Raw genomic sequence first — 16,359 nt, forward strand, 5'->3', positions numbered from 1 at the left:
TACCAATAAGCCCCTGGTGTCAAATTTGGAAAAGAGGAGTAAAACTGAGTATAGTAAAACTTTTGATTTAATGATTTAATACACTGATTTTATATGTAATTCCCAAAACAACACAAAAGCATGATTAATTTAACACATAATTAAGTCCATTTTACTTTATTTGTATTATAATTTTTAATCCCCTCATGAGGACATTTTTTTCATTGCTTTTTTAGAGAAAGAGGAAAAGAGAAAGAAACATCAACTGGTTGCCTCCCATGCGTGCCAGACCTGGACTGAACCTGCAACCTAGGCATGTGCTCTGACCTCAGGAATCAAACCCACAACCCTTCAGTTACAACACTCCTACCAACTGAGCCACAATGGTCAGGGCAAAATTAAGTCCATTTTAAATAGGACTAAACTAACCCTATATGTGTACTTACTAAAGTAAAATATTTTTATATTAAAAATTATTAAAGACATCTATTCTATTAAATAGATCCTCAGAGCATTTTAGAAAATAACACTTAACCCTCATAAAAAACACAAGTTTCTAAATAAACTTACATGGAATATAACCTAAATTCTAAGTAGCCATGTTAACTGTAGCTACAGAAAGCTAAGTAGCCCAGCTGTCACAATTAGGAGACAAAATGAGCAAGAGTAGATGTTCATTCCACTTGATAATAGAAAGAATACTGAAAGGGAAAATGGCTGGTTTTCTCTTGGAGGTAGCTCAATGTTTGTCACGGGTTTTTGTTGTTTTATTATTGTTGTTGTTTTGACCTGATGAGTTTGAGATGCTTATGAGATATTCAAGGAGTGGGCATTTGGGATATATGTGATTGAAAGTTAGACATGTCTGGTCTGGAGATAGATTTTGGAGCAATTATATCCTAAATCTGCCCTCTCTCCATTTTCATGGTAACAACTATAGTTCAAGTTAACATCATTCTTCTAAACCACCACAATGGTAGTCTACATAAATGGTACCCACTATGGTTGTGTTCTGCACAAACATACACAGTGGCTCTGATAATACCTTCCTAAACTAGTCTCCCTGCACCTGTGCCTAATCCTTTTAATTTGTTCTCTAAAATGTAACTACAGTAATCTTATAAAAATGCAACTTGGACAATGTCCTTTTCTTGCTCAATCCATCAAGGGGACTCTTAGATCAAAATCCAAAGTTCTTGACATGGTATACAAGAGACCCTGCATAACTTAGTCCCTGTGTAACTTCTCTGGCCACTCTTTTGCCACCATTTCCCTAGTTGTCCCCACTTTAGATTCTCAACAGGCTACCTTCTCCTCCCTCAGGGCCTTTACAAATGCTACTTCCTTTGCCTAACACACTTTTCATTTTACTTAGCTCTGGCTAACTATCATTCACATCTCAACTTTAAAATCTTAAGGGAAACCTCCTCCAACATTCCATATTAAAGTGTACCCCAAATTATATTCTTCCATAATATCCTGTATTTTTTGATAACACTTATCACAACTAGAATGGTTTAATACACATCTTTTCCTGACTTACCAAAAGCTCCATAAGGTAGACTTGGTTATCTGTTTTGTTAACTGCTCAAATGTTTGTCTGACATCTCAGTTCCAGCTCTACTACTACATAACTTTGACATCTATTAAATGAGATGGTTGGATTTTCATTCTACAGTAATCTAAATACTATTGAAAACTGAAATTCAAATACTACTAGTTTTCCTACAGATACATATATGGTGAGACCTACATTTCCTACCTATATGTATATTTCCTACATGCCTGAATGTGTGTCTAAATTATGTACATAATTAATGTAAAGGTGAGAACTAGTACTTTTTACATGTATTGTTCTAAATGTTTCACTAGTACTAACTCCTTCAGTCTTTATAACCACCCTATCAGGTAGTTATTAGTGCTCATTTTCTATCTGGAAAGAGATACAGAGAAATTAAAGATATGCTTAATATCACAAACCTTGAAGTGGTACAACTGGGATACAAGCTCAAGGAGTATAGCACCAGAGCTCATACTCTTCACTACTACACTAGCTGCCATTCTGCCTAGATCACTTCTTAAGTATCAATACAAAAGAAAGACCGGAAAAAAAAGTGCACACTATCATCAATAAATCTGACTCAATATCTATATCCTCAAGATAATGCTCTCCCACTTGAAGTTAATCCAAACTAGACTAATCCTGTTCAAACACTTCCTGTGCATTTCTCTATTTATAAGCTTGCTCCAGTTATTCTAACATCAGACTGTCTACCTTGTCTACCACCATTCAACCAAAACCCTAATATTTAAAGCCTAACTCAAAGATAACTCCTCCATGTAATTCTTATGGAAACATCTTTTAGAGATTTTTTTTCTCTCCTACTATGTTCCAAATGTATTTACATATCTTCTTTTTCATTGTAGTTTTATATCTCAATAGCTCAAGAGAAATAGACAGAAATTACCTTGTAAACACTAAAGTTCTGTATCTTATAAAATACTTAATACAGATTTAATAAAAAAAGAAAAAAGAGAGAATAAAAAAACAATGGACATAGTACTCCTAAACAGATTGCTTCAAACAAGTACTGCCTGGCTCTAACTTGCTGTCAACTAGATTAAAAACGCAAAGGGAAAATTATACCAAAATTATGCCATACCATTAAGTTTTCTTCAACCAAACAAAGGAGATATTATCAACCTATACATAAAAGCAACTTGAGTGAAATATGATATTTATTTTAAAAATATTTACTAAGCAATTAACATTCAAATACAAAATACTATGTCAGATACTATATTTTCCATTCTGCTTTGTGATCTTTTCACTTCCTAAATTTCAGTTCTCCACTTAAGAAGTCCTGCTGATAACACCATTAATAAACCTCTGCCATGATTACACAATATACCCCACCCAATCTCACTGCTTGGGAAAAGTTAATTCCTACTCTCTGTGTTTCTACAGTACGCAAGAATCTATGTCTAGAAGAGTATGTCTCATGTTGCTATTATTTACTCACATGCACCTGATTACTAACACATAGTAAGCATTTGATATTTGTCAAATGAGTATCTTCACCTTGTACAAATTATTTAAATCTTTTTTTGTTCTTCTAAACATAAAGAGAATCTCCCATTAGGCTTTCTAATTATTTTCTATCTCTGAATTATCTTTATATAAAGGAAAACAAAAAAATTCTCAAAACTCTAGCCAATCAGTATTAGGCTGTTAAATCCAATTCTTTCTCTATAATTTAACAATAGTCCTAGGTGTCCATAATGCAGGTTAACTTTTAAATACTGGACACAGCTAGGCATTAAATGTCAAAGACTCTAACACTTGCGTATTTGCAACAGAAAGAAAATCCCATGACCCCTTATTGTGTTCTACTCTACTACTTTCTGAGGACAAATCTCCATTTTTCAATGACTTCAGCTTACAGTTCAAAGTATGAATTTTTGATTTCCAGTCAAGATAATAGCCTAGGTAAACACGGTTTGCCTTCTCGCACAACCACATAAGTTAAAACTAACATATAGAACCATCACTCAGAACCATCAGAAGTTGAGTTGAACGGAAGTCCAACAACTACAGAATTAAAGAAACCACATCTATCCAGACTGGTAGGAGCGGTGGAGGTGCAGAGACAGGCTGGTCCCATACTCAAGTATGATGGATAAAAATTTGGAAGGGATAACTCAGGAGTCAGGAGTCCCAGTCCTACACTAGGCTCCCCAGCCCAGGGTTCCAATGCAGGAAAAATAAGTCCCCATAACTTCTTGCTGCAAAAACCAATGGGGATTGAGTGGGTGCAAGAAACTTGTGGAGTCCCAAGCAGTTCCCCTTAAAGAACCCACACACTGACTTACTCAGATTCACTCTCTCTGAGCCCCAGCACCAGGGTAGCAGCTTGAAAGGCACCAGTGGTATACAGGCATGAAGATGAGAGCTGGAGGGAAGAGTGTTCTCTCAGACACTGGGGTAGGCAGAGGCCATTGTCCTCTTCTGAACCATCCCCCACAGAATCAGAGCCAGCAGGCGGTTGCCCTATCTGAGACTCCGACAACCTGGCTCATAGTGTTTGTCCCACCCTGGAGATCCCAGAGATTCCATTCCACCCCACTTATAGGCACACCCAAACTGTTAACCATGACTTTTCCGTATGAATGGCTGGTCTTGGCTCATGCTTCACAACTTCCTAAATCCTATCAAATAAGCAACAGCCTCAGTGAGTCCCCATTACCCATACATGTTCCTAAGTGGCCCCAGGCCACGTATTAGCAGCAGCCAGCCAATATTCACAGTTTGGCTTCCCCTGGGAATCTCCAACTCCAGCACAAGTAGCAGCCATCTCAAACTGATTTATAGCTCATGCATGGTGGCCCCAGGCAGAACACAGATTGGGGCTGACCTTGGCTTGCACCACCTGGGAAGTCCCAGAGCCTGCACACCCAGTGCAGACCATGTCAGAGCACCACTACCCTGCCCCTGCACAGCTTGTCCTCCTCAGAAGAAGGAGGTTGGTGGTCAGTGGTCAAAGCCTGACCTTGCGGCTGACTGGCCTGGGTAAATCCTTCCCATTGACCCACCAAAAGCAATCAAGGCTCAACTACACAGAGGGCACACCTCACATACGCAGCTTGAGTGACAGGCGAGGCTGTGCCACTGGACCTTACAGGACACCTACTACATTAGACCATGCTACCAAGGCATGGAGTCATAACAGCTCTATCTAATACACAGAAACAAACACACAGAGGCTGACAAAATGAGGAGAAAAAGAAATGTGGCCCAAATGAAAGAACAGATCAAAACTCCAGAGAAAGAACTAAACAAAATGGAGATAAGCAATCTATCAGATGTAGAGTTCAAAACACTGTTTATAAGGATGCTCAAGGAACTTCGTGAGGACCTCAACAGCACAAAAAAGACCCAGTCAGAAACGAAGGATACACTAATTTTTAAAAAAAGAACAATTTACAGGGGAACAATAGTGGAGTGAATGAAGACAATAATCAAATCGATGATTTGAAATACAAGGAAGCAAAAAACCAATCATAAAAACAAGAAGAAAAAAGGATCTAAAAAAATGAGGACAGTGTAAACAGCCTGTGGGAGAACTTCAAGATGCCCAGCATTCACCCCATAGGGCTGCCAGGAGAAGAGAAAGAGGAAGAAATTGGAAATTTATTTGAAAACATAATGAACAAAAACTTCCCTAATTTGAAGGAAATAGACATGTAAATTCAGAAAGCACAGAGAGTCCCAAAGAAGATGAATCCAAAGAGGCCCACTCCAAGACACATCATAACTAAAACACCAAAGGTTAAAGATAAAGAGAGAATATTAAAAGCAGCAAGAGAAAAGCAGTTAGTTACCTACAGGGGTAACCCCATAAGACTGTCAGCTGATTTCTCAAAAGAAACTTTGCAGGCTAGAAAGGATTAGCAATAAATGTTCAAAATCATGAAAAGAGGGACCTACAGCCAAGATTGCTCTACCCAGCAAAGATATCATTTAGAATCTAAGGGCAAGAGAGTGCTCCCTAGACGAGAAAAAACTAAAGGAGTTCATTATTGTCAAACCATTATTATATGAAATGTTAAAGGGACTTATTTAAGAAAAAGATCAAAACTATGAACAATAAAATGGCAAAAATACATATCTATCAACAATTGAATCTAAAAAACAAACTAAGCAAACAAGAACAGAAACAAAATCATGTATAAAGGGAGCGTTTTGATGGCTGCCAGATGGGAGAGGTTGTGTGGGAATGGGGGAAGAAGTGAGGGCATTAAGAAGTACAAATAGGTAATTATAGAATAGCCATGGCGATGTAATATACACTTAGGAAATGGAGTAGCCAAAGAACTTACACACATGACCCAAGGACATGACCATGGATATGAACAATGGTGTGGGGATGGTCTGAAGGAGTGGGGGGTGCTGAGCAGAGGGGGGCAATGAGGGAAAAATTAGGACAACTGTAATAGCATAGTCAATAAAAAATAATTTTAAAAAACAAAGTATGAATTTTCATAGTTTGACAAACTTGGGTTCAAATACCCAGCTCTGCATTTATATAATGTCTTATTATCTGTTTCTTAAGAATAAAACACTCCCTACGGTTGTTACGGGAAATTAAATTATATATTCATGTGACTAGTATACCACCATGCCAGAACATAGTAGACACTCAATAAAAAGTAGTAAATATTGATTATTAATAGATGTTGTTCAATCAGTATAGAGGAGGTAGCATTTAAACTAAACTTTTAAGCATGTAAGAGTTGGACAAAGGCATGGGACAGGTAAAATGAACAGTAAAATCTTAATTTACAAGAAATTTCTTCCTTTTTTTCTGTGTTTTCTCTTTTAAGATAAAGACACAAACTACAAGGATATAAGTTTATTAATTTCCTCAATTCTTTACCTCCAAAATTACTAATATAGTTTAAAATTTTATATTAATTCTGTCAAAATTCTAATTTAAATATTCAATTTTTCTCAGTGGTCTGTACAATATAGTACGAAAGGTGTAAATGCATTAATACATTTTAGAAAGATATTCAGTAAGAGTTCAAGGAAAGATCATTTTGTAGTTATCCCAGTTACCCAGAAATAATTAACTGAACCCTCATTCAACATGTCTTTAGTCGGATTTTATTCTCCAATAAACTTGGTATTGTTGTATTAACAATATCCCAATAACATTCCCATTGTTAAAATGGCATCACTCTTTTCCATTAAGTGACTTTCCTCCAAAAGAGTTAGTTTCAAAATTTTGAGTAATTTTATTTCCCTCAACCTCATTTTCTTTTCCATAAAGAAATAACCACAGCCTCTCAAAAGAAGATAGCTCAGGGTCTGTTTTTTTCCCAGTGTGGTTTTCCCAATACACCTTTCAAACCACTTCTCAGAAAAGGAAAAACAAAAAAAAGCTTCTAAGTAGCAAAAGTACTAAATACCTATGAAAATACTGTCGAGAAACCAAGAATTTTCTTATACAACCTGCAAACTTTATTAGATATGAAGATAATTAATGGTAATTAAATTGTCCCAATAATTTAACAGTAATACATTGGCTTAGAGAGAATCAAAGTAATTTTCCATTCTACTGTTTTGGTAGCAAAAAGGTGGTTATTTTTGTGGTATATAATATTTAACCTTTATGATAACTGCATATATTCTGGGTGACTACTTAGGTAAAGAGCTTTAGTTAGACTTTTAGGCCTTACAGTAATATTATGTTTATAACTGTCAGTGAAATTAAGGCTTGATTGGTAAGAGGATAAATTCCATTTTATATCAGGCAGACTCCAGAAGAGTAGAAATGAAGTCTCTTTGTCACCACTATATTCTTAGCACTTAAATAGATGCTCAAAAGATGCTCAATAAATAACTGTCCAAGTTTAAATGTTTATTTATAGAAAAGAAAATAAAGTTGAGGGAAATAAAAAACACATGAATTAAAATTAGGTTAAGGCCTAGGGTATGGACAGTGCTAAGTGACTTGCTTCCAGAGCAGAATATGGAATGGGAGGGAGTGGGGGTAAAATCTGACAAAGATCTCAAACAAGTGATCAAGGTTAATATAATCAATGTTACCATATTGTTAGTATGTACCCCCTGATATAATGTGATGAGAATGGCACTTTACCTCTGTTTTCTTTTTTAAAAAAATTCTCACCCAAGGCAAGTTTATTGATTTTAGAGAGAGGGGAAGGGAAGGAGAGGGAGAAACATGATGTGAATGAGAAACATTGAATGGCTGCCTCTTGTACGCATCCCTACCGGAAACTGAACACACAACCCAGGTATGTGCTCTACCTGGGAATCAAACTCACGATCTTTTGGTCTATGGGCAATGCTACAACCAATTGGGCCACTCTGGTCAAGGCTCACCTCTGTTGTCTTGCTCCCTAAAACCCGTGGCTTCAGTCTAATCATGAAGAAAACATCAGACAAATCTCAAATGAGGGACATGCTACAAAATTTCGGCCAGTACTCCTCAAAACTGTCATAGTTAACAAAAAGAAGAAAAGTATGAGAAACTGGAATTCTAGAACATAAGAAAGACACTAGGGGAAAACTAGTGAAATCTGAATGAAGTGTGTAGTTTAGTTAATAATAATGTAGCAATTTTGTTTCCTTCGTTGTAACTATATGTACCATAGTATAAGGCAAAAAGTTAACAGGAAAAATAGAATGACATATATACACTGTGTACTTTTTGTGAATGTAAACTATTCTAAAAGAAAAAGATTATTTAAATTTTAAAAAAAGTGAGGGTAAGAGAAGTAAGGAATACATGAATCAAAATCCCTTGAAAGCAAATGATAACAAACACTCTTTTGGTTCCTTTATATTTGGTGGTAAAACAGAGATAGCATTCTTATACAGTGAAAATAAAATTATTAATAAAACAGTAGCATAGGTATTATACAAATCTACAGTATTAATTATGAAGTCATATATGAACAAAGCAAATACCCCTTGAAGTCTAGTCTTCTAAAATATCATTCTTGGTCCTCAACATTTGAATTACTAATTCTATGACAAAAATTCATAACATTAGCTGTCAGCTCTACATTGACTGAATTATCCCACACTTCTAACTTCTGGTCACTAAAGTTCAAACTCACCTTGATATCTTCCACTCACCTTACACTTAACTAACTAAACTCACCATCTTCTTTGTGATGTTCACCTTCTACATCTTCTTTTAAAGCTACTAAATTTTTTCTTCAATAGGTTGCTCTCTTTCCCATTCTTCTTCATTCCCACCATTAATAATTAGTTCTGCACATGGCTATCAAATGAACCTCCCTCAAATAAGGATTTTATCATTCCTGGGCTCAAATGCCATCTTTTTGGGAGACTAAATAATATTTAAATTCAGAAGTGATGTCTTCAAAGCCATCCATAATTGGTTATTTTTTTTGCACCCTTGCAAAAGGTAAAGAAAGGTAAAGAAAGACCTTTCTATCATTTTTCTACCTTATACTACAAGCCCTGCCTTTCTTTTATTCAGAAAATAATCAAATATTCACTAAGAAGATAAGTCTCCTCTGGGTGGTCAAGGACTTTATAATCTTCTTGGGATGATAAAATCTAAAAAGATAATTAACAAAGATCATGGGAGTTTGTCTATTCAAGGTGGTATCCTCAGTTCCTAGTGCCTGCCACATGGTAGGTGTGGAAAAAACATCAAATGAAAACAAGGCAGTATAGAATGGTACAGCCCAAAAGTAGTATATACTACTGAAGAGGAGAAAAAATTTTCAGTTGGTGTGATAAAAGCAGGTCCAAAATTGTATTATTCTAAGCTCTCAAAGCAATCAAAATTTCAGCCAAGCTTCAATGCTGAGTAGATTCTTCAGTAGTTAAGCGGATGTGTGCAAGTGCATTTCAACAGAAAAATATTGTATCAGCAAAGGTAAAAGAGAAGCAAAATTGGTATACCACATTGAAGTAGTGAATAGAAAGTTGCTATAGGTTAGTGGAAGACAAGATGGGAGAAGACAGGAACCAAAGTTTGAAAAGTCTTGAGAAGAAATTTGGTACTGATGCTTCATATAAAGGGTTGTGGTCATCAGATATAATCTTCGGGAAGATTAATCTAATGGGAGTAACATAAAGGTTAGACTTTAGAAAGCTAAAGCCTTATTTCTTCAAGAAGCACCCCCCTACCTTTTCAAACCCACTAGTTTTCTTCTCTTAACTCTTACAGAACCTACCTGCATCATACAATTTAACTGCTAACCATATCCTCTCACATTATAAACTCTTATTTTCATGTGTGTTCATCTAGTTTCTTCAACCTACGAACAGAGATCAAATCTTAGACCTCTTATCTTCTCTAAGAAATCAGCAAAGCATTGGGCATTCAAAACTTTGTTTTTGAAGGACCTTTTTGCACTTATGCAAAACCCAGTTACTAAAATGACAACAATTTAAAAGCAACACATGTAGCTAAGCCATAAACTATTTGGATGGCAGTTTTTTTAAAGTTTCATTTGACAGTCAGATCTTATAACTAATAGATATCTTCCAGTGTATGTTTTCAATGCTTTCTGCTTTATATAAGTATCTCATGACTTCATTTCCTTTTCTTTCTCACCTAAGCATGGGCACACACACTTATTTCTCAATCTCATTATCTTTTCTGCACTGAAGCCACTCTGATATTTTTATCTGTTAACCTCGTTGATTAAGAAAAATTGTTATGATGTAATTAAAATTCTAGTAAGTTTTACTATTATTTCTCTATACATCCTAAATGTCTGCCGTGGTTTATCACTCTTCAAGTAAAACCAATTCAAATAAAAACATATGTTACAGAAATAATTCAAATCCACCAAAGTACTCACAAAATGGAATATGATACATTAGTAATCAGGTGTTGTACTTAATTCTAAAATTTTCCAAACACTCCAAAGATTTTTAAATTTTCAATCGTTTGACACCCCATTTTTATATATTCTAAAAATTAAATTTCATTCCCTTAAAACAAAATCTGTTCATGTTAGCATTCATATCAATTAATACCTCCCCTGCCAAAAAGCTTCAGAAAGTGCACATACACAAATCAAACAAGCATTTATTTCATCCCTACACAAGTATTTTCAATAGTAATATATTTATATATTTTAAAGTAACGACTTTTTATGCAAAAAAATTTTTTTAAACATTTTTTATAAAACTATCAAAAAGAAATTCTCCAGAATATGAATATTTCTGATTACATCAGGACATCTCATTAATGGCTTTGAAATTCAAACGATTTCCCCCCAAACCCAGTTGGAAAACTCCGTAAGGTAACATTCTATTCCCCATCAATCTTTAATGGTACTTAACACTGCTGAGATTTTAAAAATGAATCTTCAAAACGGTAGAGGGCAAAAATGTCAATATATACCTTACAAGGACTGCAAGGAAATAAGTCAGTCTTAAGATTCGTACACGTACAGTTCAATTTCTTCCACTTCCCCATCTCAGAAAACACCAAAATAAATGTGGATGCAAAGCTACTTCAAGGTTACAAAGTCCCTGGCTACTAGTGAAGCTTCAGCCCTGGTGGCGCTCGGGCAATCTCTTACTCTCAGCCGGCCACGTGGCTGTCACAATTAGAAGACAGGAGAAACAGCGTAAAGTAACCTGAAATAACTGCCCTCCTCCCCCACGGCGGAGTTCGGGTAGAAGAAAGCATGTGACATTTCTTTGCATAACTTTTTTTCCTTTAAAGAGAAAACTAAGTGCATAGGCTGCTTTAGAGAGACTTCAAATTGAAATCGGGTCAAAAAAGATCCCTAGAGTGTGCTCCCAATGAGTTGGATACCCCAACTCCCGTGAGCAGCGGCGGAAACAGAGCATTCTGCTAAAAGATAAAGGGGTGGAGTTGAGTAAGATGGAGCACTGTGCACATGGGCCGCTTTCCCTTGACTCCCACCGCCCTCCCCGGATCCAGACTCGCTGCTGCTGCCGTGGGGCGGCCTGAGAAGGCTGAAATGCCTCGTGCAGTCCTCAAACCTCACCTCCAGGACAGAAAACTAAAGAGCAGAGTAACCACCGGCCCCAAGAGAGCGGCCGAACAGGAAGTGTCCATATTGCAGCACTGAAACAAACTCCCATCCCACCTAGACGGCCACCTTCAGAGGCCCCCAGGGCGCCTACTGGATAAGATGCCAAAGTGTGTCAGGGTCGGCCACCCCCACACCCGGGACCCGAACCTGTCCGTCCCAATGCCCCACCACGCAACTGCCCTAAGTTCACTCCTGGCGGCGCCCAGAGCCTTCCCGTACACTACTTGGCCGGGCCCAGCCAGAGTCCGCCTGGAGCCGGACGAGGACTCCACGCCCCGCACGTCTCCATCCACTACAAGCCAGAGGAGGGGCGCTGCAAAGACTCCCGGGAGGCCTGGGGCAGACACTTCTTCGAACACCAGATTCTCCGAGTCGAACCCGAAGTGTTCTCTGGGCCACCTCCGATCCTTTTCGGAGAGACGGCATCCCTTGCCGCAGTTTCCTCAGTACAACACCCGCTCCCGGGCGGTCAATACCTTTCAGGAAAAAACTCCGAACTCCTCACGGGGCCGCACTCCCTTCAGTTCGACACCCCGGTGGAGCCCACACACAACCCAAGCCGCGCGCTGGGGAGACCCCCGAGCCGGCGCCAAAGCCTTAGGACAAAAATGTCCGGACGCGTCACGGGACAGCCGCCTCCGGGCCCCACGCCCGGCCCAGCGGCACGCGCTGCCTCAGAGTCCAGGAGCTGCGCCTGGATCCGGGGCGGGGAGCACCGACGCCGGGCGGCGCCGGCCGGGGAGGGCGCCGTTCCGCCCCGGACTCACCGTCAGCTCTGCCGCCGCAGCGGGGAAGCAAGGAGCGGGTAGGGGAAGACACAATATGGCAGAGCACCGCAGCTACTCCCGGCCGCTTCCAGCAACCGCCTCCGGGAAGACACGGCAACGAGAAGGCAGCGGCAGCTGCGGTGGCGGCCTCGGCAGCACCACATCCCCCTCCCGCCTGCTTCCTCCTGCTCCCTCTGGCCCCCCTGCTGCCATGGCAACGCGGCGCCTAGGAGATTAGCCCCGCCCTTCCCTCCCGTTCCCACCCCTCTCATCCTATCTGGAGGGGTGCTCGGCCAGCCCCTTCCCGTCCCCTCCCACCTCCTACAGAAGGGCCGGCCGGGGACCTGGAGGCTGCCCAGAACCACGGGTAGGGGAGGAAGGGTTGTCCGGAAGGGCGGGGCTCGCACGGAAGGTAGGGCGGAGACGTGGTGGGCCAGTGCAGGTTTCAGGCTGAGGAGGGGCTGGAGAAGGCGGGAAAATGGAAAGGCCTCGTCTATCCCCGGAAGGACCTATAAGAGTGTGGCGGGGCGCGGCGCGGCCGCTGACTGGCGGAGAAGGCGTGGGGGCGGAGCGGGGAGAGGGTGGCCGTCCCAGCCGGTCGGACTGCGGAGCCAAAGCCTAGACTACAACGTCCGCCAACAACCCCCGCTTCTGTGGGTTTCCCCAAGAGCTTTCCGCCATCGGCCAGGCTTTTTGAGAGCGCTATAGGAACGATAAAGCGTTAATATAAACTTAGAGTATCGTTACCCTCGCTGACCGAAATTTTGTGTGGAAACTGAGCTCAGCATGTTTATAGTGAAAAAAAGACTTTGGAATCACAACCAAAATTTAATGAGCATAGCATTTACAGAGTGCCCACTGAGTTCTTGGGACTGGGCTAAGTCCTTTACAGGCATTGTAATAAGCATAGCGCCAAGATAGCGTTGGCAAATAAAATACAGGAGTACCTAGTTACATCTGAATTTCAGGTAAAGGTAGAATAATTTTTTAATATAAGAATGTTCCATTTGAGATATTCTTTCTGATTTGTTTGTTAGATCTGCTAACCCTATCCTAACTCACAAATTCCCACTTTACAGATAAGGAAACTAAGGCATAGAAAAATAACCTGTCAGATATAAAGTAAATGTCTTTGTTTTATTATAATGATACTAGTAATTAAATTTCTGAATATATCTACATCTTCAAAAACTAGAGTAGTGATACGTACCTCACAAATACGTTGAATGGATTAAAGAAAAAGTATATGAAACAGACCTGGGCTGTGACTGATGCACAAGAGGTACTGATAGAAGTTTATTTCCTTCCTGAACAATGAATGTTAACTAGATACTCACTATGTGTCAGGCTCTGAGTATAAGTGAGCTGAGTATGGAACAAGCTGCCTACAGACAATAGAACAGGTCAAGTTGTGGGGATGACAGAGATACAGAATTATAGGCATCAGAATATATAAAAACAAAAATGGAAGTTTGAGTCCCTCATTCTACAAAGGAAAACAGCGTTTATATGATTTGTCCATAGTTGTCTGTTAGTTACAGCTGTTTTTCATTACACTGTCTTGAAGGGCTGCATAGCTGCATTCAGAGTAGGAGACCAGGAGACAAATATACAATGCACTTCAATTGAAACGGGAGTTACCTCATTTTCTCCCTTCAGAACAATCACCGTTGCCCTCTCATGTGGACAAATTGAAGGAAGTTCCTGGAGAAAGAGTGTAGTAGAAAGGAAGCTGAGGAAAGAAGGAAGGAAGATTGAGAGAAAGTGGCTACTGGAGAACCACAGCCTCCTCAGACCTCAGTCTTCTTTTTATCCCTGCTGGCCATTGTAATGGTGGTCACTAATAATATGTCTTCATCTACTTACACACATGCACACACACACACACACACACAGAATTTTCAAAAGTAGGTTTACAGTTACATTGTGGCCTTCTTTTGTGTTAATAAAGCTATCGTAATAATCATAATCTGCATGTCTTTTTCCATATAAACAATTGTAAACCTACTTTTGCCCACCCCCTACATTGAACTTTAGTTTCTCTTTTTCCTTCTAATCTATTTTATTTTTTCAAGATTTCATTTAGTTTTATTTTTAGAGAGAGGGTAAAGGAGGGAGAAAGAGAGAGAGAGAAACATCAATGTGGTTACCTCTCACGTACCCCCCACCAGGGATCTGGCCTGCAGCCCAGGCATGTGCCCTGACTGGGAATCGAACCAGCAACCCTTTGGTGGCCCTTCAATCCACTGAGCTGTACCAGCCAGGGCCCTTCTAATCTAGTTTAAACTCAGGTGGGCAAACAGTACCCATCATCTCTAGAAAAATGACAGAATTTGAGAACTGGAAGTTACATATGCTTTAGAGGTATGTCATCCAGGAGCCAAGTCTATCATTGATGAGAAAACAAATCCAGAAAAATTATGTAACTTGTCCAAAGCCACATAATTACGCTACTACATCTTCATCAACTAAGTTATCTGTACTTATTCTTTCTACTCACTGACTCACCCCAGAGAGGTTGGCCCATTTAAATAATCTCCGTGGGTGAGGTTCATAAAGGTGTCTTAGGAAATCTGTCACACTTAGTTTAGAGTCCAGAGACACTTGTATACTTAGAGGCTTTTTAAAAGGACTTTGAACACCTACCAAGGAAAAGCTCTGATTAAAAATTAAGATGATTCAGAGTAAATAGCTTTCCCCAGAAGTTTACTGTAGTAAAAAGACTAGGAAACCAAAACTTAACACTTTAGCAAAAAGAGGATCCTGGCATTTAAGATCTCTTACAAAGCTGTTGTTAGTTCTCCAAAAAACTTTAAAAGAACATATTTCATAGTAAACTTTATTAGAAGACGAATGCATTAGAAAATATATTGTTTAGCCCCAGCTGGTGTGGTTCAGTGGATTGAGCACCGTCCTGCAAACCAAAGCGTTGCAGGTTCAATTCCCAGTCAGGGCACATGCCTGGGTTACAGGCCACATACCCAGGAGGGGGTGCACAAGGGGCAACCACACGGTGATGTTTTCTTCTCTTTCTCTCTCCTTTCCCTCCTCTAAACATAGAAATAAAATATTTTTTAAAAATTAAAAGAAAATATATTGTTTAAAATGCCCTCATGTTTAGGCTGAAAAGTGATAGGAACTCAAATACCCATGGTTAGATTTTAAACGTTTTATCATTGTATTACATGTATTTAACAAAAGACTTTTTGATCATGAATTAATGATTCTAAAAATAACCAGTTTACCAATAAAGAATCTAGAATTTTAACCCTTTGAAGTCAATGACCATGTCTTTTTCATGTTTCTGGTCTAAATTTTTAGAACAGCTTTTGGAATAGAGGTGATGTTCGATTCTTGTATTCTTACCAGTAAATGTATTCTTGTTAGTGAAAGAAGTAATTTTCCTCAAATTACATGGAACCAGGACTACCATATAACTTTCCTAAGTACTTATCTGCCACCTGGGTTAAAAAAAAAGTTGAACTTTGAATGAAAGTCTATATTTTTTTCCTTTAAGGATTTTTTCATTGTACTCCCTAAAAGGAACTACCTATACTTAATAATATCTGCGTTTCTATAAGCCCTAGTATTGGCAGTAATATGGATCAGTCCTCCTACAGAGGACACTAGAAAAACTCAACAAAATACAAAATATATCATCTCAAGGTATCAGAGAGCTTGCAAAATAGAAATTACCAGGCCATGATCTGAGGAATGGTGGAAACCAGGAAGGTCCATTTTCCGTTCCATAGAAGGTTGCTGAGATGATGACTGAGCAGAGATGGGGGCTGGCAATTAGAGTTCAGGAGGTGTTAAAGGATGAGGGGAGGAGAACTCTGTTGAAGCCCCATTGCTTTGGATTGGAAATCCAAATGGCTACATCCTAGAAGTGAAGGGGCTATATCTATTTTAAGTAAGTTCAGTTCCAAAATTGGATTGAGGTAATTCCTTTGAGTTTGTGCCCCCAAAGCACTTGGCAGGAGCAAACTAAAATTCTGTTATATGTGGAGGAAAGTAATATCAT

At 39.2% G+C, this 16,359-nt stretch overlaps 1 protein-coding gene across 2 annotated transcripts in view; it reads right to left on the reverse strand.

The window, feature by feature from the left end:
- The window catches only part of FOXN2 (forkhead box N2), a 52,263-nt gene extending 39,738 nt beyond the window's left edge, over positions 1-12,525 (reverse strand). The window contains exon 1 of one of the 2 annotated variants that reach the window (XM_054575472.1): positions 12,336-12,525. The gene's annotated coding sequence lies outside the window, so the exon portion shown is untranslated. Of the gene's footprint in view, positions 1-12,044; positions 12,234-12,335 lie in introns of those variants that run through there. The other variant, XM_054575473.1, reaches the window with a different exon arrangement.
- Positions 12,526-16,359: the final 3,834 nt, after the last annotated feature.

The sequence above is a fragment of the Pteronotus mesoamericanus genome, unplaced genomic scaffold (genome assembly GCF_021234165.1).
Source record: "Pteronotus mesoamericanus isolate MK-2021 breed Mesoamerican mustached bat unplaced genomic scaffold, CSHL_Meso_final contig_291, whole genome shotgun sequence".
NCBI lineage: Eukaryota > Metazoa > Chordata > Mammalia > Chiroptera > Mormoopidae > Pteronotus > Pteronotus mesoamericanus.